Here is a 24,946-nt window from a genome sequence, read left to right as displayed (position 1 = left end):
AAAATAAGCTGGAATAAGCAGTACATGAACTACCTTTTTGTGAACCTTCTAGGAGAATCCAGCTTTGTGGTACATGGCTGGCTGGGACACAGCACAGCCCAGCTGTGTGAGGGATTAAGCAAGAGGGAACAGGACTTCCACAAATCCACACTGTGATTATCTTCACACAGAATTTATAGACTGGGCTTTCAAGAGGGCTCAGCACTCAGCAGCTGCCTTTGGGGCACCAATCTGAATGGAACTACTGGGTACAAAGCATTCTCAAAAATCCATTTAGATATTTAAATGGTGACCAGGTTGTTCTGAAAATCTGGTTACAGTGGATAGTTGAGTTCACTTAGAAAATTCTGGCTGTTGATCTCCAGTGCAAATAAGGACTAATAACAAATAATATTCTCTAACCAAGAATGGTTCTCCACCTTTCTAGCAACAATCCTAAAAACCAGTTGTACTTTTAGTTACACCATAACACATCACAGTGAAACACGCGGCAAAAACACCCCGAAAAGGCAACTACTTATTGAAATAGCAATGCCTTAAATGCCACAGATACTCCTAGTTCAATTATTATTCAAGGCCCTATGTGGGAAGTAGTGATGGGTCTTCCATATCTTTCATGAGAATTTACTCTACAGAAGGTCCATTAGAAACAAAAAGTTTCTTGGACTGGACTACACAGCAACACACTTGTTTAGGTTCCCACTCACAGTTGTTTAGCACACAGTCCAGTACTGCTCTGGTCCTGGAAGGGCCTGTCACCATGCACTTGTCTCTCGTCACTTTTTCTTCCAAGAACACTTATTTACCTCAGCAGTTTACATAACCATGACACATGCCACAGCCCCTCTGAGAAGCCAGCACGAGACTGGGAACACAGGATTCAATTAGGCCATAGAGAGCCCAGAAGCAGAGATCACTGGTCCTAATTCACCACTGAATTACACTGACTTTACATGATGGAAAACGGAACGTGAGGCGAAGTGGATGAGGACTGGAAGGCACCAAAGGAAATGCAGTCCAGTCTGATTCAGTTAGAGCAGGGCAATGAGGAGCCAAGCTCGTTGCCTCTCCGCGAGCCCGACGTTTTGGTTTGGACCTTCCCTTTTGGCAAGACAGTGATAAGCTTAAATTAACACTGTTTTGAACGCTGAGCATGTTCCTCATTGTTTTACAGCTGTTGTGGGATTGAACAAACTACTCCAAATTAAGCAGCAACAGCCATTCTTAAACGTGCCCTGCCCTGCTCTGCCCCTGACAAAGGGGGACTGACACCCAGGGGACTCAGACCCTGGCACGGCTGCCATCAGAGCCTCAGGGCACAGGCCTGCTAACCCCTCTTCCCTCTCTCCTCAAACCATCCCTCCAGCCCCCAGAGAACAGCTATAGCCCAGAGCTCTCCCCTTCCTACCCTCTCCATTAGTGATGCTTTAGGATTCATCTTCCTTGGAGCAGTTGCTGTCTCCCAAAGGAAAAGATCAAACTCCCTCTCCTTCCCAGCTCAGCTCCAATAAATAAATAAGTACATGCACTGAAAAAAATTCAGTAAAGGAGGAGAAGGGAGGAAATGGGAGAGTTTCTGGACCTCACCAAGGCTGGTAATACAGCTGCAGAAGGTCCCTCAGCCATTTCCAGAGTCACTGACCAGAAAAGAACATTTCCAGCTGACCCTCATTAAATCAGCCAAAATACTTGCTTAATGTCAGTGTGCCTGTGTGTCCTAATTTAAATTAAGGAGCACCTGGTCCTTATCTAAGTATATTCCTCCTTCAAACCTCAGCTCCCAATAGCTACCAAATCCACCTTGATTTTACACTCCTGGCTATTTTTCACTCTAATCAGCACTGATTTCCCTTTACTACATGTTTAAATGCTCCTGGATGTTCTGGTCTATGAATGGCATCCAGAGGACAGTCCTGTGCCCCTGGATCAGGCTGCACCTCTCCCTGTAGGTTGGAGGCAGTGATGTTAGAACCAACTGATACACACCACGGTCAGGGAAACACAATTCCCCATGATACACTTGGAAAAAGGCTTTGTGTGGTCTGTTTTTAAACATCTCGAACATCAGGGACCCCATGCCTTTCCCTGAGAGCTGATCCCCCCTCCCAAAGAGGCTTTTCAGCCTGCACTTCCACATGCAAAATTTTTCCATTGCCCAGACATCGGTCTTAGGCAAGCACAGATTTGATTACTGCTTTAGCTCTTGATAAAAATGTAAGGGAAAACCTACCTGTGAGTAGGAAAGGTTGGAAACACTGCGAACATACCACCAGAGTAGTTTGTATTACTGTCATTATAGCTTGAAACTACCTTGCCAGCCTATCTATTTGGCTGGGGTATGGCTTTTTATTTGCACTAAATCAAACGGAATGGCAAGTGCTCTTTGCAGAACTACCTAAAACTTCTTATAATTCAAAGGCTGCACTGTAGGAAGAGTGATGGGAGAGAGCAGGGACTGTGCTGGGAATGACAGGTGGCAGACTGTTGTTTGGTACCTACCAAATTACTCTGCTGCTCCCAGGGCTGCCTTGGCATTTCATTATCCCAACTCTCTCCTGGAAGGATGCGGACATAAATTCACACCTCATGTCCTGGTTTCCGTCAAACTGAGTAAGAGTGCAAATGCTGGCACCAACTGGGAATGCCAAGCAGGGCTTGGCATGCTAGAACAAACTCTCAGCTGTGGTCTTTGCCAGCTACCTGCATTTATCATTGTAATGGCCTGCCAGACAGGACTTGGCAAGCGACAGAGGAGGGCGGGAGGAGGAGGGCCAGGCTCTGCACTGCCAAGCAATTCATTCCTGTAGCTCCTGCCATCACTGTACCAGCAGGGCAACCTTCATTTTATTTTATCTTTTAACCAATTATGTGTCACCCAAATCCCACCTGCAGCTTTCTCCAACACAAACGGCTATAAATCACAGTTCAGAGACCGAGAGGGTTTTGCAAGACATTTGATTTCATAAAAAGGTCACTGTCTGTCTGAGGATTGCTGCAGTTCAAAAATAACTGAATAACAACCTGCATTGGCAGACAGGGAAGGAACCGCTTCCATGGTCTGTTGCATGTTGTCAGATAATATTAGAACAATTAGGGAGGCCAACAATGGCAGAACCATTAGGATCCAGCTAAACCAAAGTGATGATACAAACTCAGTGAAATATCTCCTCCTTTCAATTTTTGAATAAAACATAATCAATTCAATAAGAAAGGGAAAAATGCATGAGCACACCAGAAACATTTGACATAACCACCTTGAGCAGACAAACAGAATACATGCCTGTCATCACTGCAGCCTGCTCCAATCTGCCTGGGTATTCCCCAGCTTAACCCCAGGCTCTGCTAATTCTCAGAGCACTGCAATACTCTGAGGCCTCAGAGCACTCAGGATGATCTCTTTAGGGGAAATGCTGTCTTCCCTAATCCATACACTGGATATGTAGCAGACCCTGGATGGACCTTTCTGTGAACCATATCACAGAGCAAACATTTGAGGACACTCCAAAATCATTTGACACCGATGCTGTTCTGAATGCCCTTAGTGTCCACCTCTCTCTTGCAGGTGACATGTCAAGCCAGACAGTGTCAAACTCTCCGAAAAACATCAGGTTAACTGCAATAAATACATGAGACACAGAGAAGGTTGCATCATCCTCCTAGCCCGGACCATGACATATGGCACATGGACATCCCTCTGACAGAATTCCCCAGTGAAGGATGCAATCCTGACATGGCCCTTTCCTGGGCCTGGGGGGGTCAGGGAGCTTATCAGGAAGGCAGCTCTTGTCCACTGCCATTGAAACTTGCTGTCTTACCCACAGCAACCTCAGAGGAGTGCCTGTGCAGAAGGCTCTTTTGTTGTTGTTGTTTCTAATTCACTGCTCCAAAATATTTCTTGGCGGCATCCCAGGGCTGGAGCCTTATCTGCCCATCCCCCAGGCAGACACACAGCAGCTGTGGAGGCTTATCACGGTTGCCTGTCCACTGAGTTTACAAATTAACACCCTATCGAGGCTGCACGAGGGCTGATTAATCAGAGAGAGGCAGTCTGAGGGCCTTTATCACCGTAAGCGGCTGCTGGGAGAGAAGTCACAAATCTCTCAGGAGGCCAGAGATGCCTTACAAATGAAAGAGCAGGAGGCCAGAGAGGAGGAGGGCACAGTGGTACGGGAAGCAGATATTTTAGAGATAGTGGTGGTGGAGGTAATGGAGCAGGGGAGGGGGGAGCTGCAAGAAAACACCAGTACATTATGACAGCTAAAAAAAAAAAAAAAAAAGAAGATAATTAACAGCCTATACCTCATGATTCTAGCTTTCCCTCCCCGGGCTATAATTTAGCCTATTGCTCCTTTGCTCCAGAGGACAATAAACATTTATTATGTTAAACACATAACTGTGCTGCACAAAAGCACCGTTCTTTCCCAGGTCCACTCCTTGCACAGCTGTGCAGCCCAGGAGGACGGGGCTGCTGAAGTGGGCTCCCCTTTTATGCAGAAAATTACTTGGTTTGGACACAAAACACATCCCTGGCTTCCCCCAGAGTTGCAGTGTGCTGGATGCATTCATACTGAATGTGAAGGCAAATCCCAAGAGGCTGAGAGCTCTTGGATGGGTCCTCTGGCCCACCAGCATCTGCCACGCAGCGTTAGGATGTGCCCGGGTGGGGGAGCATTGGCAGGCAGGAGCAGCTCCTGCAGAGCTTCACCACCTAAGAAGTATCTCCTCTTTGTAATTCAGCAGCCTTGCTAAGAGGTTTACTGGGAAATGTTCAATCCCTCCAGAATTATGTGTAGGAGACATTCTTATTACAAGATGAATATTACAGTGGTGTGAGCTGCACTGGAGCAGTGCCGTCCCTGCCCCCTCCAAGCACTTCAGCCTCTGTAAGAGCACAGTGATTTAGGGGATTTGCCTGCCACTGGACTATAGTTCAGGCACTGCTCTCCTGTACCTCAGTGCCAGTACCTGCTGCAGCCCTCCAGCTTTGTGCTTGTGTCAGGACAATGCAAAATAATTATAAAGACCACAGGGACCCACACTGAAGAGATTTAAAATCTAATACATCTTTAGAGGAAACCAAATCAGGCATCTGTCTGCATTTGTCAACGTTCACTTCTAATTTTAAGTTTTCAAGTTTAATCCTTGCGACCAAGACACACAGCTGGATTTTTCCTTTGAAGTATACTATGTATGTAAACTGAGATTCCCATGCAGCAACATGGCTCCAGAAGGTACAACTTTAATAAAAATGTTACCAACACGAAGACATTCATAAGCAAACACTGCAACCACCTCCTGTCCAGTGCTTTCTGTTAACACACCAGCAAAGAATTCAACAAATAACCTCTGGATAAAAATGTCATTCACTGCAGCTTTACCACCAACAGCGCCGTGTGTGGGCGTGATCCTGGGGAAGGGCCATTCCCACTTTGCCCATGGAAACTGCAGAAATAGAGCACTCACACAGCCTAACTGAACATCTCCAGGCCAGCTCTTTTCAGACAGCACCGGGAAACAGAATCAAACAAAAATGAATGATCATCTGCCCTCCCCCCCTCTCCTGATCCAATGAGAAAACTATTTCCCAAACCACCTGGATTATTGGTCTACCAACCCTCGCAGATGCCCAGTTTTAACAGTATCCATTAGGTTAATTAGCATTGGGCAAGGAGATGCTGTGTATTAGTCCAGGAAAGGAACGACAGCTTTTTTATTGGAGGAGTCCCTGCCAGGCTCTCTGAAGCAAACAGCTGTGGAAGGTCTTCTCACAGCCCTTCCCTGCCAACAGACACCAGATTAATCTGAGCTGGGCTGGACCCCCACGTGTGATGTTCAGCAGACCCATGGGTAAGCAGGGCAATGATACCTCCCGTCACCCCAATGAGATAACAGCAACTCTATACGTGAAGGAAACATCAAATATTCATCAGGTAAACAATACGAATGCGGTAATCCCAAAACATGGGGAAATTGTAGAAGCTGTCTCTCTGGTGTTTATCAGATTGACTCTTTAAACTTCATTATCGAGTCTGCCCATCAACCCTTCTCCCTCTCCCTCTCTCAGGTCTTGTGTTTCTACATTTTAGGGAAAGGATGTCTCTGCTGGATTAGCTGCTCCCCACAGCTCTGTTCCCACACACGGACACCCTCAGTCTAACAGAAAGCTCACTGCAGGGTGCACGAGGATTTAAAGACCCATCAGACGGGATTAGGAACACCTAAAAAAAGGGAACCAGGACAGTGTATAAATTTCCCTACAAACAGAGGCTGTGGAGGAAAAAATATGGAGGGAAGACTCTGGTTCACATCTGCAAAGCATCTGGTTTCCCATCCCTCACTCGTCCAAGGGCAGTGAAGTGCACTCGCCTACTTTTTACAGGAAAGGGTCACCAAGCATTTCTCCTGTGCTATACAGTAAGTCAAGAAAGAAGCTCTCATTGTTGCACCTTGGTTAAATATGGCATTAACTGACCTCATCTTCTGCACAAAAAGGTGGTGAAGGGGGCAGTCCCCCATTTTCAGCCAACATATAATCTGTCTTCTCCAATTAGATATGCTTTGCAACAAGTGTGGTGGATCCATTTATTTCCATACTGCAATAATGCAGATAAATCCAACTTTGGCTCCAGTCCCACAGCTTTCAAAGCTGGGGCTCTGCATTTCCAATCCTTGCCCTTTTTTTTTTTTTTTTTTCCCTTTCTGCTGCAAAATGTCACCAATTTACTTTAGCCTGGGGGCCCATTTCGAGTTTTACCGCTAATATACGAGAAATGCATTTTTCAAGCTGTTACCACTTAACTGTACTGATATCAGCCACTCAGGGGACACAATATTGTTTACACATCCTGCTCTATGGAATAAGCACGGATGCCAAAACTCTGCCTGGGTTGTGAAGGAGACGTTTACTCTCTGTTTTATGAGATTTCCTCGATTTGTGGCTGCCTCAATGGTCGTAAAAACAGCTGTAAATCAAAAGAGCACCACAAAATTGCAATAACAACTGTCGAACTCGGCTCTAAAAAGCATAACTCCCAGCAACAGAAGGTGGAAGGCTTTTTCCTGATTTAATACCAGGTGTGGGGGAGCCCTAGTAAGCCTACGTGCAGCACCATGTCTGCCCACAGTCACCCACACACGGGCTCAGCCAAACCCCTGTGTTTTGGCCGCTCCCCTATCGCTCGCCCCGACTCTGCCCCACGTAGTTCCTTCCGGCCTCTTTCCTCCTCTTTTCTGGAAAACAGAAGTCTTTTTCAAACGCCTGGAGAACGCTTATACAAATAACTGCTGAATGCACAGCCCTGTTTAAAGCATTAAAACAGACAGAGAGTCAGCCCAACATTCAGGCACGGCCGTGCTCCCAGCTGAGGCTGCTCTGCAGAACGGCAATGGCTTTAGCAGATGACCCCAGCCAGGGCTTGTCACCTTGCTCCTGGCCTACCCGGGACAGCCCAAATTCCTGCACAGTCTCTCAACCCAGTTTTTAGGGAGTGGAGTGAAGGAGGAGAGGGCTGGTGGGATGTGAGTTATTAACAACCATCTTCTGGGAGCTGATTCCAGCTAAAATGGTTCCAGAACAGGCAGCTCCATTTGCCCTGACAGTCTCCAGCCAGGACTGGCCAAGCAGCAGATGCACGAATTCAAAAGTTTCTGTTACTCTGTGCCGCTGGCTACAGTCCAAACCAAAGAGAGAGTTTCACCCGTGGGTAAAAGAGCCTTCTTGGATTTTTCCATGCCCCATTCCAGTTGCTTTCACAAACAATCTTCTCATCCTTGTCTCCAAAATTACTAAAAGACTCTCAGTTCCTGCATCTCGCCACCTCACCCCCCCAATCTGAGATGAACTCGGCCAACAACAAACTCCCTTCACCACCTCCCAGCTCTGAGAAACCAGCTGTGGCACAGAGAGCCACACCATAAACCCTGGGCCAGCAGAGCTACCCAGCCTCCTCATGCCCCCTGTCCAAAGCACGAAAAGCTTTCCTGGCCTCTCTTTTTCAAATTTCCTCTTACTTTGAATTTCTTTCGTGGCATTTAATTAGCCCAGCTTTCTCCATTACAGAAAAAGGTTTGTATGTGCCCAGGCCAAAGTATGTGAAGAAATGGTGAGAGAAAGTTCATGGGAAGTCAGTTTAGACAGTGCTCATCTTAGTTTTTCTGTCTGCACTAGACTAAAATACACTTGAGTTCCAGTGTGTTACTGTATCTGTGCCTGGCAGTGTGTTTTTCCAGATGCATATCCTAATTATGCTCTTCAAGCAAATGCCCCGTGGAGCAAGGTAGTAGAAGAGAAAACCTCTTTACAGTCACCACCATGCTGTGATCCATTCTGGACAGGAACTCCCCCCTGCATTGAGAGGACAATTTAATTTCCATGGACCACTTGATGTGAAGGGAAAAGGATCTATATTCTTTTGTCTGAACCCCACAAAGTGTCAGCCCTTCTTTTCCCATTCTTCTGGTAGATGTGTACATTCACATTCTTGAGAAAATCCCCAATAGACGGGAACGGTCTTTCACTTCCAACACATTATGCCTCCCTGCTACAATCTTTTCCTTCTTGTACAATGCCTCTTGACTTTCCTTTGGCTCTTTTCTTTGCAATTTTTCCTTTATGAATGCAATCAGAGAGACAAAACAAGAAAAATCCCCCCAAACCCAAATGAACAAAAAATGTCATTCAGAGTCTTTGCCAATGATGTTACTGGCAATTCCAGTTGAGAAACCATCTGTACAGACATGAACTGATCTGACGTAGGGAACAGCTAGTTTTATTTCAAAAAGCTCTGTGTTCTCAATGTTCTGGGTACAGGAACTCTACAAGCCAGCTGAAGCTAATAGGGTGAATATGTGATCAGCTACACCCATGCAGCAATTCCAGATTTATTTCTTTTGTACTACAGTGAGTATCTGGGTGGGGTTGCAAAAACTATTAAAGCAGTCAAATGCATACCATGCCAACTGCTGACCACAAAAACAGGCCATTTCCTCACGCACAAACTATAAGAAACATCTCCCAGTAACTGGCTTCTATCAGTAACCAGCTATTTCCAACAAAAACATGGTTCTGCTCCATTTGGAGTCTGGCACGTCTCAAGAAGGATGGAAGGCTGAAGTGTAAACGCGTGACTCGTACTGGGAAGGTGGTGTACTGCAGCAGGACAGGCCATCTAACAGCAGTTGTTATGATAAGGCATAATTGCAGGGCAATTACCACGTTTATTTTCCATATACACCAATAGGATTTTGCCCATGAAGTTCTGTTTGCTCGTGGTGAATGGCAGATGTCTGCCAGAGGTTCTGTGTTCTAAAAGTCTCTACTGTGTTTGCTCACGGACCTGTGAATGTGCAGAGCACCACTGATCTGGCTTTGCTCCTCTCCCTTTGTGGTGATGTCTCGGGGGGGACATTTTCTGAGTCACTGGCCAATGCCTGCCATGCTCAGCCACCAACTGGAGTTTCCAGCACAGCCACACACGTGACCTGCCCAAGGGCCCTGGCTCTGGGCAGGGGAAAGCTGCCCAGCTGGAGGGGGAACACCACTGGTGTGTGTTCAACCACCAGCTTTGCACAGGAGATGCTTTTGGAAGAGCTGTACTTCACCTCTCTTTGGCTAACTATGTGCTCACTTCCCAAGGCATCAACAATTCTACTCAGCTGTCAGGTCATTCACCCCTCCGGACAGCTGCACCTCCAGGAGCTGAGTGCTGGGCTCCCCTGGCTTGGTCCTGGCTCTTCTCCCTTTGGACTCTTTGTGGCAAGGGCTGAAGCCACTGCCCTTTTCCTGCCTCTCTTCAAAAGTCCCACATCAGCTACCAGCTCATTTCACTGGAGTCACAAATGTAGTGTTATAAGAAACCTTTGTGACTTTAGCCCTGATGTGACTGTGCCTGCTCAGTAAGGAGATGAAAAGCTTACAGTGAAGAAAGAGGCAGAATAATCCTGCATGTTAATACACAGTGACTAACACCTTCCTGGTGACAATCTCCTTGTACTCTCTGCAGAGGGATGTGTGTAAAGATCCTCCAAAGACACTATCTTGAAAATGCACAGAAGGCTCTGATCAGACTTCAGCATCTCCCGATTAGCTGAGCGAGAGCAGTGGAAGGGACATCAATTTTCTAGGAAGTGCATTCAGAAAAGCACTTGATCAAATGCTCAGCACCCTGGATGGATGTGCTTAATCTCACTGCAGCCCAAGCACTTTCCTAAACCAACGCCTTGCTTGTTCCTTCTGCGAAAAATAAAATGGTGGAAAGGCCTCCAAGACCAAAACCACAGACCTGAACAGTCAGGTTTAGGAGAATTCTGATGAGGCTCTGAATTTCTGTGGCTTTCAGCTCATCTGTAAAACAATCTGGAAGTGCTGACTCTGGCAAATTGGAGAGAAACAGCCAAAGTGGATGAAGCTGCTGTCTTATCGTAAACACAGCCTAGGTTAGTCCAAAGGAAATATATATATCTTTTGCTGGGTATACCCTTCCTGGGATTTTAATTGTTTTTTCCTTTCCTAAAACAAGAGCAGATACACCTTGACAAACTCGGCATGCTGCAGCCAATCCATCAGCTTCTCTACATCGGGCAGACTGCAGAAAATGGAATTTTTCTTTCCCGTTTGCCTCCTGGTCTTGTTGCTGCTGCTCTCCACTAATAGACTCACAGCCCCTTCCCCTGCACCCTGGCTGGTGACTGATTGCTGGACTTGGAGCAGATGGCTCATGGAGCTGGGACTGCTGTTTCCTACGCACTTCAGCAGTTCCAATCAGACCTTGGGGTCTCCTGCCTAGCTCTGCAAGAACACAAAGCAAAAGGTGCAGCAGTTCTATACCCAATGAGCCAAAGCCACTTTTTAAGCTCATTTAAAATATCTATCTGACTAGATATTTCTCAAAATAGGCACCTGTGAGCACAAGCTAAGTAAGAGGAGCAAAAAATAATCTAAGACACTTAAAAACTTTGGATTTTTAATCTTCCCCCCCAACATGTCTATTCCAACTTTGTTATTTTGGACAACACAATTTTGTGCAAGACCATATGCACAACTCTACCAGACTGACTGAGCTCCCTGACTGATCTCCCAAGGAAATGTCTGGTTTTCTATGTCCAATCCAAGCTTTCAGGTCCCAAGACTTACTGCTGTATCTCACGGGAAGAGAAATTCAACAAAGTTGATCCCTATGCCTCTACCTTAATCTCCAGACAAGTAATTCCAGAGCCCCAAGTCCTCCTCCAGCAACACAGAGCAGCCTGAAGCATGTTCTGAGCTGGGTATGCACAAAGAACCACTGTGTGTTTTGTTGTCTTTATTATGAACACTTCAGGGCAATGACCACCTTTAATTTGTGCCTTCCATAACATCAAACACGATATTAAAACCTTAGAAATAGTTGTGCTTGTGCATGATATCCCGAAGGCTTTTTTTCTCTAAACCACTTCCAGCATGTACAGACAAAAGAAATAATGTCATCCTGCCCCCAACACTCCCAGCCATCAGAGGGTACGTTAACCACAACTTTGCTTCTGCTCTACATAAATGTTTCTGTGCATTACAAATAAGCACCTCATTCAAAGATCTCTCCCCAGTTTATTTCACTCCAAAAAAGGAGACAGATGGCAGAAGACAGAGGGTTTTACAGTAAGAGGGGTTGGATTTTTTTTCCTCTTCATTTGTTCCCTACGCTGTTTCTTATCCTTGGGGACCTGGAGTTTCTTTTGATAGCACTGTGCTGCCTAATAAACAGGCACACAAGCACAGTCACAAGTATACATCTATCATCAAAGAGCCCTTCTTGTCTCCACTCCCCACAAAGTTGATTAATGATTACGTGTTTAACACATACATTATACATGGGAGGGGGAGACGAAGAGGGTAAATCCAAGCCCCTGTATACATTTACATATATTTACATACGCACATATAAGAAGCAGGGAAGCAAAAGAGGGCCATTCCCATTGGGACAAAAATCCATTTTGGTAAACATACCTCCTAGCTCTCCTTTGTAAAAATACAAAGGCAAAGGGAAGGCTGTACCTGGCCTAAGGAAAAAACTGAAGTGTGAGCAGCCTTGTTTGGTTCCTGCAGTTCTATCCTGACACAAAACTGGTAACTCCATTATCAGCAGTCACATTACTTATGGTTTGCAAATGTGATCCAACAGCTGCTGCACAGCTTGGGAGAAAGGAAAGGGGTTTAAGTTTTAAGGGTGCTCCTGGTTTGTATTATTAATTCATACAGCTAAAATCCCAGTTCATCTGGCAATAAATGAGATAATTAATACAATTAAACGACCCCTTTATGCAGAAAGAAAAGAAATATCTATCTTGTCACATCAGTCAATACCCAGAGGTACTGGGAGCATTTCATGGACTGCAACCTGGGGTGACTACAGATAACCACAGAGCCAGGCCTGACCCTTAAAGGCAGACAAAGAAGAGATGTAGCGTGGAAGGGTTCAATATGGCAAACTTCCTTTTACATCCTCCCAGGTCGAGCCAATCCCTGGACCTGGAGAGCTGCCTGTGTAAAAGAAAGCTGCCTGAAGGCTGCTTTAATCATGCTGACTGCCAGTGGTCTTGAGCAATTGTTCCAGCAGCTGGGGGAGCAGTGCCATGGCAAAGGACTCCCCTGACAAAGTCCCTTCTGGCAGCGGGGACAAAGCTGGCACTGAAACTGCTATTGTGGCTCTGGCTCTCCAAAGTGTCCCTGTGCAGAGTTAATCTTCCAGCCACCCGCTCTGCTGCTTTCCAAACATCTTTGCGAGGCTGGGATTTAACACCGTTCCGTTTGCACGGGGCTCTCGTAACACACCAGCGGTGTTGGGTTTTAACCTCTGCTGAACTGATCCACACCAGCTTTCTGGGAGATCAACTGAGGAAATGTTAACAAAGAAAACCTTCCATATACAGGGCTGGTTACAGTCCTTTTCTTTTTTTCACTTCTTTTTCACCCATAACCTTTCGACTCTGAGTCATGATCACTGACCCCTATGACTTCACTCTTTTTCTTTCAAGTAAAGCTCAGGGCCTGCTCTAAAGAAGTCACTTTCTTCCACCTGCTCATCCCTTATTTCAAATATAAATGTTTTCTTTAGCTTTACAAGAGTGGAAGAGATTTGCCTTGAGTTTTGCAAACAGAGAAATTCACAACTGTTTGGGAAGCTGCAGTGGGAGGTCACCACTATCACCACCAGCTGCAGGGCCAGGGCTTGCTTTGGCTCAGCACACGTTTTATCATCACCTCATGGAAACCCAAGCATACTTCTTTTGCATTGCTACTGCAGTGTTTTGTGGTGGATATTTCAGATCTACCTGGGCTACAGTCAGGAGATCTAGTCTTTGTAACAGTAAAGTAATTAATAAATAAATGCAGCCCTATCAAAGCACTCCTGGTTCACTTCCACTAGTACAAACGTATACCTGATCTCAGCCAGTGCTTATTTGTTTAGAAACCCTAAAAACATCTCCACACAATGGAAAGACAAGCAGATAACAAATACTAAGCCATCCTTTCCGAATTTAGAAGTCTTTAAGCCATATCTGCTTGTCTGAGTTGGTATCTAGTCAGCCTCCAAAACAGAGAGCCAGGTTTCTGAGACAAGAGGCAAGAATTTAGACAGTTTTGACTCTGAGAAAGGGAAAACGATCACATTAAAGATGTCCTGGCTCAAGTGAGACATCAGTGTCACGTCCCTTCTACCCCTCCTTGGCAGATATCCCAGTGGAAGTCCCAGTGCTGTCTCCCAAAAGCAGCAGTGGCTCATGCCCATGTTTATGAGCTCAGTGAAATGGGTTATGGTGTCAAACACCGGCTGGGTGAGCTGGGGCTGAACGTGCTCCTGCTTCATTGTCTTGCCTGTGTCCAGGGGTTTGAAAAGTGCTATAACCAAATTCACTTTTATCTTCACCACTTCTAGATTTCAAGTTCTTTTACTTCAAACTGACAAAATGAGCAGGACACTCACTCTGGAGACTGTTCAACACTGCACGACCAAAGCCTCAAGACTGTCTGCTGTCTCCTGAGGCAAACCTCTTGCACAACTGTGCCAGCAGAAAAATGACTCAACTTGCAGACTCTGGGGACTTTGGGGTTGAAGCAACTGCCAAACCATGCATGAAAACACCGTGATGGCTCTTTGCACCTTTTAAAGCAGGGAGATATCACAGAACAAAACCCGAAGAGCCAACGAGGGACTCTCGCTACCCGAAGGGTGTGTGGCACACAAGGAAAGCACCAGCACTGCTGAACGGGTACCAGCACTCCTGCACCTGGGCTCAAGGTTACAGCCCCAGCTCAAGCAAGATGATATTTTTAAATCAAAGAGATTTTGAACTATCTTAGGCCACAGATGCCATGAAAATATGAGGCACGACTGGAAGATCTCCGAATACCATCGGAAACAAAGATTTTGCTCTCTACAGTGATTTTAAGGCACCTGATATCTTTGTTGTGCCATCTTGCCAAAACATGAAAGTCATATAAAACTGCAAGTGGGATAAGGGCCATCTTCAACCTGCTGTCGGGTAGGTAGCCAGGAATGATGCCCCACAGTAACCACACCTAAGACATCTTTCAAGAGGCAGCAGTGAAAAGCAGGACATGAGAAAGCAAATGGGTACACCAAGCTGAGGCATAGAAAAAAACTGGGGCTACTGGATTCAAGGTTTGGGATTATTTCACCTTACCCAGAGAAAGAGGCTTATGAGTTCACATTAAACACACACACAAGGGGAGAGAGTGATCCATCAGTGGTTTGGGATCTTGTTTTGGAGGGACCAACGTGGGTGAGCACAGGGTGACCAAAAGAGAAGCAGATTCAACTCCCCCCCAGTGCCCAAGCCAGTGCTTTGGAGGGAATGACAATAAATGCACAGGAATAATGTGTTGTGCTGCCAGTGTGGCTGCATCACTGCTCTCTTCAGCCACGCTAAGCAGAGCCCCAAAGATTGCTGCAGGTACCCTCCTCACTACACAAACTGAATACATGAAAACACGGGAGGGGAAAAACATGAAAATCACATTAGACAGGAGGAGCAGGAGTTTCCGTGCTGTCAGTGCCTTGGGTGGGCAGCAAATCCAGTGCTACACATCAGAATACAATGAAGGCAAAGTAGTAAGAAATAAGAAGCATACAACAGAGCACTGCAACCGAGATGTTCAAGAGACTGAGCAAGGTTTAAAGCTCCCAGATTACAGCAGAGCATAACATGACAAGGTTGGCAAGGTACTCCAGCGCAGAAGTGACTCAAACCTTGACATTTTGACTTTGAAATTTCTGTTCAAATATGAGTTTCTCTACAGCTACAAAAGCAATAAAAAAACTCCATAGCCACATCTCAAAAAACCCCTATCTGCAGCACAGAATCCTTTTTTCCCCTCCATGTTTGTGCAGCACCCAGTGTGGTGAAACCCTGGTCTGTCACTCAGGCTTTCAGGTACTACTGGAATGCAAAGAGTAATAAAAACATCCACCCTTGAAATAGCAGTCTTGAAAAAACCGCTGCCCTTGGTGCTGCAGATACCCCTGTAATAATCTCCACCGCAAATTGAAAATGTTGCCATCGCACCAAGAAGTGCTGGAAATATTTAGTGCTCCTGTTATCAACCTGGGTTCAGTTTCATTAGTAGTCCAGACGTGTGGTAATGAAGAACCCATTCAATTCCCTATCTCTGCTAGTGGTACACTTCATGGGCTCGTGGAAAGCACACATAAACCCCGTTATCTCTGACAGGGATGGACACATGTGTGCATGTCCCAGATTTGGAAACTGCACTGCAGCGAATGCAGCCTTCACGTCACTCAGCTGCATAGCTTAGAATTTTACATTTTAATTTTTTTGATGTCTGGGGAGATTAAAATGAGAACTGGCAGCATGTGCAAGGGATACTGCACTTTGAATGTCTTATCTATAGTGATTCAGGCTTCCCGGAGCTCCAGATGAAGCAGGTTTTTCACGATGGAAGAAACCACATTACACTGCTCCCTAGGAAGTGAAACAAAACAATAAAGGACGGTTAATCTCTTCTCTAATTCTGCTCTGTGGGACAACTCCTTCAGCAAGCAGCGCCTGGCTGTATCTACCTGGGAGGGGGTCATTTTACTTCGGCTTCCTCTTCTGCTTCCCTCTGTCCCTGGGAGCGCTCTGTCTCCCCGCTGCATCTTTCAATGGCTTTATCAGAGCTTGCACCAACTCAAGCGTGAGAAGTAGCTCTGGGCCCAGCGGGGAGAGGTGGGGGAGTGTGTCTGTGTGTGCTGCGGGGGGGGGGGGGAGAGGGGAAGACGAGGGAGGAAATGTTATTCTGTCCTTTGTCTTTTCAACAATTTCTTTTTAATGCAACTTGCAGAGCAGCATATAATTAGGGGTCTTGCGGAGCGGGCTTAAACTCAGGAGTAACCCTTCTAACGACCTCAGCAACGGATAATCAGGTAGCGGCTGTGGGGCGCAGCACGGCTCCCCACCCGCCGCGCCGCTCGGCCTCGTAATTAGAAGCCTCCACACTCCGCTGCATAAAGGCAGATTGCAAGGACAGCGTGAAGCCCTTGTTTGAAGCTGGGGGCACAAAGATTGCAGTGCCTGTGATGGATGGAGACAAAGACTCCGATACTGGAACGCTTCCAGCAAGCCTCCGAATCCTCGCTGCGTTTCTGATGGACATTTTCAGGATTTCTTAGAGCGGCAAAGGTTTATTCTCCCGCTCCCCCCCCCCCCTCCCCAGCCCCCCCTCAGAATTCCTCCACAGCTCCCTAAGCCAGGGATGTGGATGTGGCGCTGTGTGGGCACACGTCTCTGGAGATGCTTCCGTGGTTTTACCATTAGAAAAATGCGTTGCCCTCTTTCCCCCATCTATTTCTGTTAGTTCTCATTCCTGATGGGAGAGACATGTTGACACTCGAAAATACCTTGTGCTCAGGACACGGGGCTCAATCCAGGCCCCTCAGAAACTCCCCAGCCAGAACAGTGTTTTAGCTGACTACGTTCACACCACTCTGAAACTGCTGTAGCAAGTACCGTGTTTAAGCTGTAGCTGGTGTTAGCGTAATTCCCCTCAGCACTTCAGCATGAATAAAAAAAAATCCCCTTCTTAAAATCACACGTAAACCCCATCTCTCTTTGCTGACTGAAACTTGTTTTTCTCTATTTACATAACCTGAGGCACAGGAGCAAATGAAAACTGACACTGTAGTGGACCCCAGCTACAGGAGGGAAAGAGGAAGAAATGGATGGAGGACAGGAGCTTTGGGTGAGAAAAACCTGAGAGTGAAGGAAGGGTCAGTCATGTAGCCTCTTATAAAACAGTCACTGACTTCTATTTTACCCCAATTTCACCACCTTTCTGCATCTTCTGGGCTGCCACTGTGGCTTGTTTGTGGGTTACTCTGCACCCGACCTTACCCTGCAGAGCTGCAGCTTCTCGTCCCCACAGCAGCAGCAAAGCAAACGGGAGAAAACCAAACAGCTCAGGCAACTTGAGCACAGCACAGGAACGCACTGACAAAAAGCAGCAAAGCCAAAAGTGCTTGAATAATAAAACAGAGGAAGAAAAACCACCATAGCCATCCAGAAGCTGTCAACTGCCAGACAGACAAGCTCCCTTGGAAAGAGCACTGAAGGCAGGTTCAGGGAAGAGCAATATCCATAAGGCAACACAGTGCCAGTGGTTTTTTTCCTCAGTTTATTATGACAAGTTAACAGGGGCTGGAAGAGAACAAAACATGGAAGATTTTCATAGGAGAAATCAGGACACCCTGCCAAGGACGGCTGCCCTGAACTCGAGTTATCCCTGAACTCACATTTGTAGGCACTTAAAACCTTAGCAAGATCATTAACAAGCTAATAAGAACCACCAGCAAAAGGAGCATAACCTGGACTCGCTAATGTGTTTTGTTCTGAATGATGAAAGGGCAAAAGCATCCAGACACTCAGTTGCTGCAGCTAAAAAAAAATAACAAAAGATGCTGCCATTCGCATTGTCTCCTACCCTGCTCTTTCCAATGCTGCTACATTAAAGTGGTCTCCATCCTATCTTCCAGTCTGTCTGCCTTGTGTTCTCCCCGCTGTTCAAAAAGCACAGTAATTCCTTAAGTGCTACAACATCCTGCAGAAAAATGGACTGTAACATATGCTGTACAGCTCAGCTTAACAATTTCCTTTGTCTCTGCACGGACCCGTTGAACCCCTGAGCTCCATGAGCAGCCCACTCTTCCCTGGAAATCAGCAGATTCAACAGCATCACAGGAGCAAAGCAACCTCACTGTGTTGGATCTGCAAGGACATTCTCTCCAGACTCACGACTATTTCCCACTCACCAGGGTTTGAGGGGATACAGGGTAGTCCTGATTTGGCAGTCCATGCCAACCTTGAACTCCCTAGTCTTGGTTTTGCTCTGGTTGGCTGCATTCAGGGAAAAACCTGTTTATGCCTTCCCTCTGAAATGATTTCAGAAGCTTCAGATCCACTTTTATGCTGGTTGTATCACATATTTCAGCAAAGAGGAGCATGGTTTCATCACACAGCAGATCTGCTCTACTTTTTCTGCAGCAAGACGTGTAGTCACCTGAACAAAATCTTTTCACCAGCTCTTTCTGGGGAATGGATGATGAATATAAATTTGGGGAACTACAAAGAGGCAAGCTGTAGGGAGCTTTTCAATGTTTAAAAGCTGATCCAAATCTGTGACATTTAGAAAGTACACAAAACCACTTTCACTTCTTTCAACTTCCCATGCAACACGCTTGCTTGAAAACAAGTGTTTGCACAAGCTGCTTCCTAGATCTTAAATTTATTTAAGAAAGCACCTCTGCCAGCACCTTTCCTCCAGCCCAATTCACTCCCTACAGCTCAGCTCCCAGGAGGACATGCACTGAATCCCATCAGTGCAGTGGGGGAGCACAGCCTGACCACGGAGCACACAGCCCGTTTCGGCATGGCCATGAGAAAGGCTCCTGCCCATGGTGGAGGAGGAGCAATCCCTTTCTCCTAAGCCCTGGCCTGTGGTCTCCCAGGCTCCCAGAAGAGCAGGCCTTCCCATTTCCCTGCCTGTGCTGCCAGCAGTGAAGCCATGCAGACAGAGCTGGCACGGCTCCTGGTGACCCCGGAGATGTGGCTCCTCGCTGCAAACGGCATCAGGCGGAGCTGGATGAGATCAGACATGGAGGGGAACAGAAAGGGAACAAGAGATTCCAGAGGGCTCCTCTGCCTCTGAGTCGTGTTACTGTTGACTCCTTTATTGTGATTAACTCCTTGACATCCTCCTTCCGTGACAAGTGGGGGAGGACAGACTGAACTTGGTGATTAATTTATCAGTGAATTACCTCCTTCCCTTTCAAACCTCGCCCCCACTGATGATCTTTATGGCTTAGCTCTATCTTATGAGAGGGTTTACAGCTAGATACAGGTTTGACAGTTTTCATTTCATCACTGAGAAACTCTGTTTGGAGCATGCCATGTTCCTTACACAGACGTGGTGGTAACACCATCTGCAAGCTTCAGCCCACCCCACAAGCCCTGTATGAGGAAAAGAAATCCTCTCCTCCTCAACCTCTTGCTCAAATGACAGTAATTAGGGAACCTCATCACTCTAGACCTGGAGAGGGAGGTGACGTTCACGGTAATTGGAGACATTACATGAAGCCACACTGTGCTTATAAAAAAAAAAAGAAAGAAAAACCACACAGAGAAAAAACAAGCCCCTTTCCCCCCAACCTGGTTGGCATTTCCTAAATAAACTGCCTTTTTTCAGGCACATTGTGTGATTTTTAATACTGGAGACTACTGGAAGGACTCCTGCAGCCCGATTAAGTGTAATGCAGTGTAAGAAAAATAGGAAGGAGGGGGAAAACCCTCGGAAAGGCAATCGAAGTGAAAAATCTATCAACAGCACAGGGGCTCCAGTGGAGCCAGGAGTCCTGTTCTGAACACACTCCAACTTCCCAGTCGTTTGCTCTGCTGGACACTCCGGGGACCCCAGCACAGCAAACTACAATTTCTAGTAAATATATCCCAGGGACACAATTAGTTTTTCAGCTGGGGGCATGATAAATTGGTCATGCATAATTCAAGGCCAGCACAGGCTGGAGTATAAACTGCTCCATGGCAGCTTCCAGCTCCCTGACAGGGGAATGCAAATGGGCTGCTGGCGCAGGGGCTGCTGGACCCACTAACGCTGCACCTCCCTGCCTGCTCCCCTGTCCACCTCCATGCCTGGCAACCACCACCCCAGCCTTTCCTTCTGTGCCTCTCTTGGTGATTTTAATTTCCCAGCGATGTATCCATCACTGTCCGATGGCCTTCTGGGACCCAACACACATTGTTATCACAACAAATACCACTCTCCGCTCCATCTACTCTGTTTTTTCCATATGCAGACACAAGAGAATGGTTTTGGCACAGAAAGAGGCTGAGGGACTGTGTGGTCTATTGTCAGCATTAGAAGGCCTTGGGCAAGTAATTTCCAATCTGCCTCAGTGTTCCCATCGACACAATGGAGATAATTCCAACCACACAACTGCAGAGTTAGCAAGACACACTCAGTTTGGGGTTTGATAAAGGTCTGAGAGGTGGCTGGGGATATGCAGCCCACCCAAACAACAGTCTCAAGTTCTCCAACCTTATTTTAGGTATTTATTTAAATACATCTACCTGCTCAAAGCAGGAGAACGAGAGAACTTGCTGCTTTGCAGTTGGCCAAGTGATGGATGAAGTGAAAACTCCAAGGAAACTTTGGGAATCCTTCAAAATGACGTCCCCAAGTTTCTCAGTGCATGCCCTACAGCCTCCCAGCCAGGGAGAGATACACAGTGTACACACTGGAAAACTCTGCCAGAAAAATCACTGCAAGTACATTCTCTGTACAGCCACATCACTGAAGGCTGACAGCTCCTTTCACCAGCCACAGTTTCTCTATCTTCCAAAATCCTGAAACCACTTCTCAGGATGCATTGCCATTTTCTGCTCCTCGGGAACAGAATAAGCATTTTAAGTCCAGTCTGTGTGAAATGTTCTTAAGAAGCAGGCTGAGGCAGAGCAGGGCATTAATAAAGGAAAGTTTTGGCAGTGTATCTGCAGATATAGCAGCCCTTTCATTTCATGGTCAGTTCCACATACCCCAGGAGGTGACTTTGGTTTGCCTAGTAGAGAAAATAATCCAGGTTTGTCTGTTTTTTTTACCAGGAATACTGTTGTGGGTTTTTTTCCTGAGCATGACTCTCTTGCACAGGGCTGCGTGTTCCTTGAATGAGATCAAACAAAATTCAAGCAGAGAAATCTAGGGAGCACAGATGTTAACCTGGACAAGTCTGAACACAAGTACTTCTTAACCAAGGAGTCAGGACCCTTTTGGCAAGACCATCCCAGAGGAGATCTCAATGCTCAATTCACTGCATACCCTGCTTTGAAAGGGCCAATGCCCTCTATCATCTTCTTGCAACAGATGCTCTCTGAGCTAAATGTGCCCCTTGTTGATACCAAACAACATGCCACCTTCTGACATCCTTTATGGAGAGGGTACAAGTCTAATGGAGAGAAACATTTCTTTTCCTAACTAAGCTCGTGGGCGCACACACACACACAAATAATTATCTGCAAAACTGTTACAAGAGTAAGTAGGCCCAAATTTCCTTTTGGACTAGATTAATTAAATTAGTGCTTCAAAAATAAACCACATATTTAACTGAACTTGCACAGTTTCATACAATTCAGCAAGTCTGTCTCATGGAGACACCTCCACCCCAGAAGGAGGTCTGTCCGTGCCAAACCAGAGTGCATCCACGGGGCTGTCTGACAGGGATGGGGATGGTGCCCCTGAGGCCCAGGTGTCTGCAGGACTGAATCTGGAGACTGCATTTTGGTCCCAGAAGGTCTTTTGATCCCAAAGAATATGAAGCTCTGACAGCTCTGATGTTTGTCAGCAGACTGTTGAGGAGCTGGTGAGTGCAACAGCAACAATTTCACCAACAACTTCAAGTGATGCCACACTAAATTCTGGGCCATTACAGAGCAGGAGCTGAGGGTGAACTAAAGGATCAAATCACTCACTCTTGGCAAGAATTGTATTTCCTCCAAGACACCAAGCCTCTTCCTTTCCCAATTAAACAAAAAAAATATACAACCCTTTTAAAATTTAAATAGGGTTTCAAAGGTCAGCTCTGTTCACATCAGCCCACAGGGATTACATTAAAAAACCTCCACCACGAACAAAATTTTTTTACTTAGTGAAAACAGCAGGGACAAAATTGTGCTAATGAGGATTATTCTTTTCATGCACATTGGTAGGCTTTTTATCTTCACACATGAAAGTCTTCTCCATTAAAACAAAATTTCCTGACACACATGGTGCACTAATTGTTGTCCCAGCTATCAGGGCTCTCTGCCTCACAGCAACTCATAGAATCACAGAATGGTTTGGGTTGGAAGGGACTTTAAAGCTTATCTAGTTCCATGGGCAGGGACAGCTCCCACCAGACCAGGTTGTTCAAAGCCCCATCCAGCCCAGCCTTGAACACTTCATTCCACTTGTGGAGAACATTTGGGGAAAACCCCCACCACAATTTCACTTGTGAAAAAAATATTGCTGCAAGGTTTAAGTGTAAGTACAGCCAGAACATCCAAGTCAATCCACAACTGCACCATACCAAAAGATGGTTAGAAAAAAGTCACAAGAGGAATCATATCAAGAAGAGAAAATTGTGGATGGTCACGTATGAAAACATCTAGGTGCAAAGTGAAAAGATGTTTAAAATCCAATATCAGAAACACGACCATGACTGATGAGTGTCAGGGAACCCATGTAAAGGAGGCTTCACAACTCATTCCACTTAAAGAAAAATCGGCCTGTGCCTTTCCACAAAGGGGAAAAAGAATGAACAAACCCTGGCCAGCGAGCACTGGCTCTGAGGGACCAAGGTGTAAGAGGCAATGGTGGCCTGGGGGGCCCTCTGTGGAGAACTCGCTGCTGAGGTGACACTCAAGAGCCTGTGAAGCTTCCTGGTGCTCTCAGCTGAGGTGCTCTCAGCTGGAAAGGTGAAAAGGAGCAAGGAGGAAGCTTCAAGATGCTACAGCAACACAGCACTCCCCTGGGACAACCAGCACAGGAGGCTCTCCACAAATACAGCTCCACCTCTGTAGTGGCAGCCCCGTGCACACAGCCAGAGTTCAGGGATGGAGATGTGTGGAGGAGCAATATCTGTGTAGTCACCATCCTGCAGACAGAACTCTGCATTCTATTTACACAGCACACCCTCGGCAGAGCCTCCCAGGCATTTACAAGGCTAGAAAATTAAAACCCCAGTTCGGTCAGAAATACTAAAAAGCCTTGGTGGTTCCACCAAGCCAACAGCCCCTGGTGGAGGCTGAACCAGCAATTCCTCCCTGGGCTTGCACTGGAAAAAAGATTAGAAGCACATTAGATGTAATATACCCATATGCTTTGTTTTGCTTGCTTTTTGTTTTGCCTTTTAGGAAAAGAAGAGCAAGAGAGAAACTTCCCCTCCAGAATATTAAAAGTAACAAATTTTAAAATTTTTTTAACAAACACTAACCTCAGATCATTAGCCAACCTGGCAACAGACCAGAGAAAATTTATAGCCGACGTGCAACATCAGCTTTCATCCAGAAATGCTAATTTCAGTAAAATGAATAGTGTGTGGGCTTTTCATACTGCTTTGCATTTGGCTCCTCACAGCCCTGTTTAAAGCCTGGGAACCGGCCATATAGTTAAACTGCACAGATGTTCAACAATCTGTACTTGTGTTAATTACCCTAATGTGAGCAGAAACTCAACAGATCCCTGCTAATGAAGGAGAAAGTTTTCCAGTGTGACTACCGTATGTTTCATTGTCACTGTATTACCAAGCTTCTCCCCCTCCTTCCTCTGCCCCCCCAGCTCCCATTCTCTCCAGCTCCTTTGCATTCACATCACCCTCCTACCTCAGCATGCATGAATTGGACCAACTAATGACTGTGTATTCGCAACATGGCAGACACCATTAGGCTGATCGGAGGTGCAGCTGCTGAATTTTAACAGGCAATTTTAAACAAGGTAAGAAAAACAGATTCATCATGCTCCTGATTCTCTCATCCCCACCCATCTGCCATACTTCTGCCCTTGCCACAGCTCGAAAACACTCGCGAAGTGCAAATACACTTCCCCCTCCATAAAAGGCAGCAGCGTACAAAGCAATGCAAATAGATGTTGCCGGGCAATTACTGGGGATGGGAGCTGAGAGCCGGGAGCATCCGGGAGGACGGGCTAACAGGGAGCTCCGAAGGAAGGCTGGAGCGCGGTCCTGAGGAGGGAGCACAGCAGGGAACCGGGACGGGTGTGGGTGACCCTGCCCGCTGCTCCCCTGCCCAGCACTGAGAGCTGCCCAGTGTCACTGCGGGAGCCACAGGAGCAGCAAGCAGTTATGTTCAGCTGCAAATGGGAGGTAAGACAGGGTTCTAAAGGGCACAGCGGGAAGGGTAAGGCAACGCTCAAGTGATCAGTGCTGCCAGTAGCAATGAACCAATACTGCTGCACAACTTAACCCAGCATTAAAAGGAACGCGACCTCCCAAGAACTTCCTCTCCCACTGAGGATCTCGCTTCCTCTTCCCGGGTCTGTCTGCCCTGCTCCCTGCTGCCAATCATCACTTCCAGCCACTTCTCTCAAAGCACTCTGCTCAGCAAGCAGCAGGCAAAGGGGGACAAGGAAGGGCAACTGGCTCACCCCAGTTAGCCCCAGGTGACCTCTGAACGATACCAGCCCTGGCCTCAGCCAGAGTTCACCTCTCCCAGGTGCCACCACTTCACAGCCAGGCCAGTCTTCACCAGCAAATTGTATTACAATGACCCTCATGGGAACAAATGCACTTGCCTGTGCTTGACTTGACTGGCAGACTCCCCCCCACAGAGGAAGGGGGGTAAGCAGTCAACTTTGCTCATTTATTGCATCCATCCTGCTAGGTCAGCCTCC

General features: G+C 46.6%; 1 protein-coding gene and 2 long non-coding RNA genes across 21 annotated transcripts in view; 1 reads left to right on the top strand and 2 right to left on the bottom strand.

Annotated features, from left to right (window-relative positions):
• Nucleotides 1-24,946, bottom strand: part of FBRSL1 (fibrosin like 1) — a 508,094-nt gene that overhangs the window by 60,309 nt on the left and 422,839 nt on the right. The window lies entirely within an intron of this gene.
• Nucleotides 15,808-16,344, bottom strand: LOC135424334 (uncharacterized). The gene is made up of 2 exons (XR_010435151.1): nt 16,077-16,344; nt 15,808-15,978 (listed from the first exon to the last, which is right to left on the bottom strand). It is a non-coding gene; the product is annotated as an uncharacterized LOC135424334 (long non-coding RNA).
• On the top strand, nt 16,576-21,053 carry LOC135424335 (uncharacterized). The gene is made up of 2 exons (XR_010435152.1): nt 16,576-16,677; nt 17,155-21,053. It is a non-coding gene; the product is annotated as an uncharacterized LOC135424335 (long non-coding RNA).

This window comes from Pseudopipra pipra, chromosome 18 (genome assembly GCF_036250125.1).
Source record: "Pseudopipra pipra isolate bDixPip1 chromosome 18, bDixPip1.hap1, whole genome shotgun sequence".
Classification (NCBI taxonomy): domain Eukaryota; kingdom Metazoa; phylum Chordata; class Aves; order Passeriformes; family Pipridae; genus Pseudopipra; species Pseudopipra pipra.
Note: the sequence above shows the minus strand (reverse complement) of the source record. Positions and strands in the feature narration are given on the sequence as shown.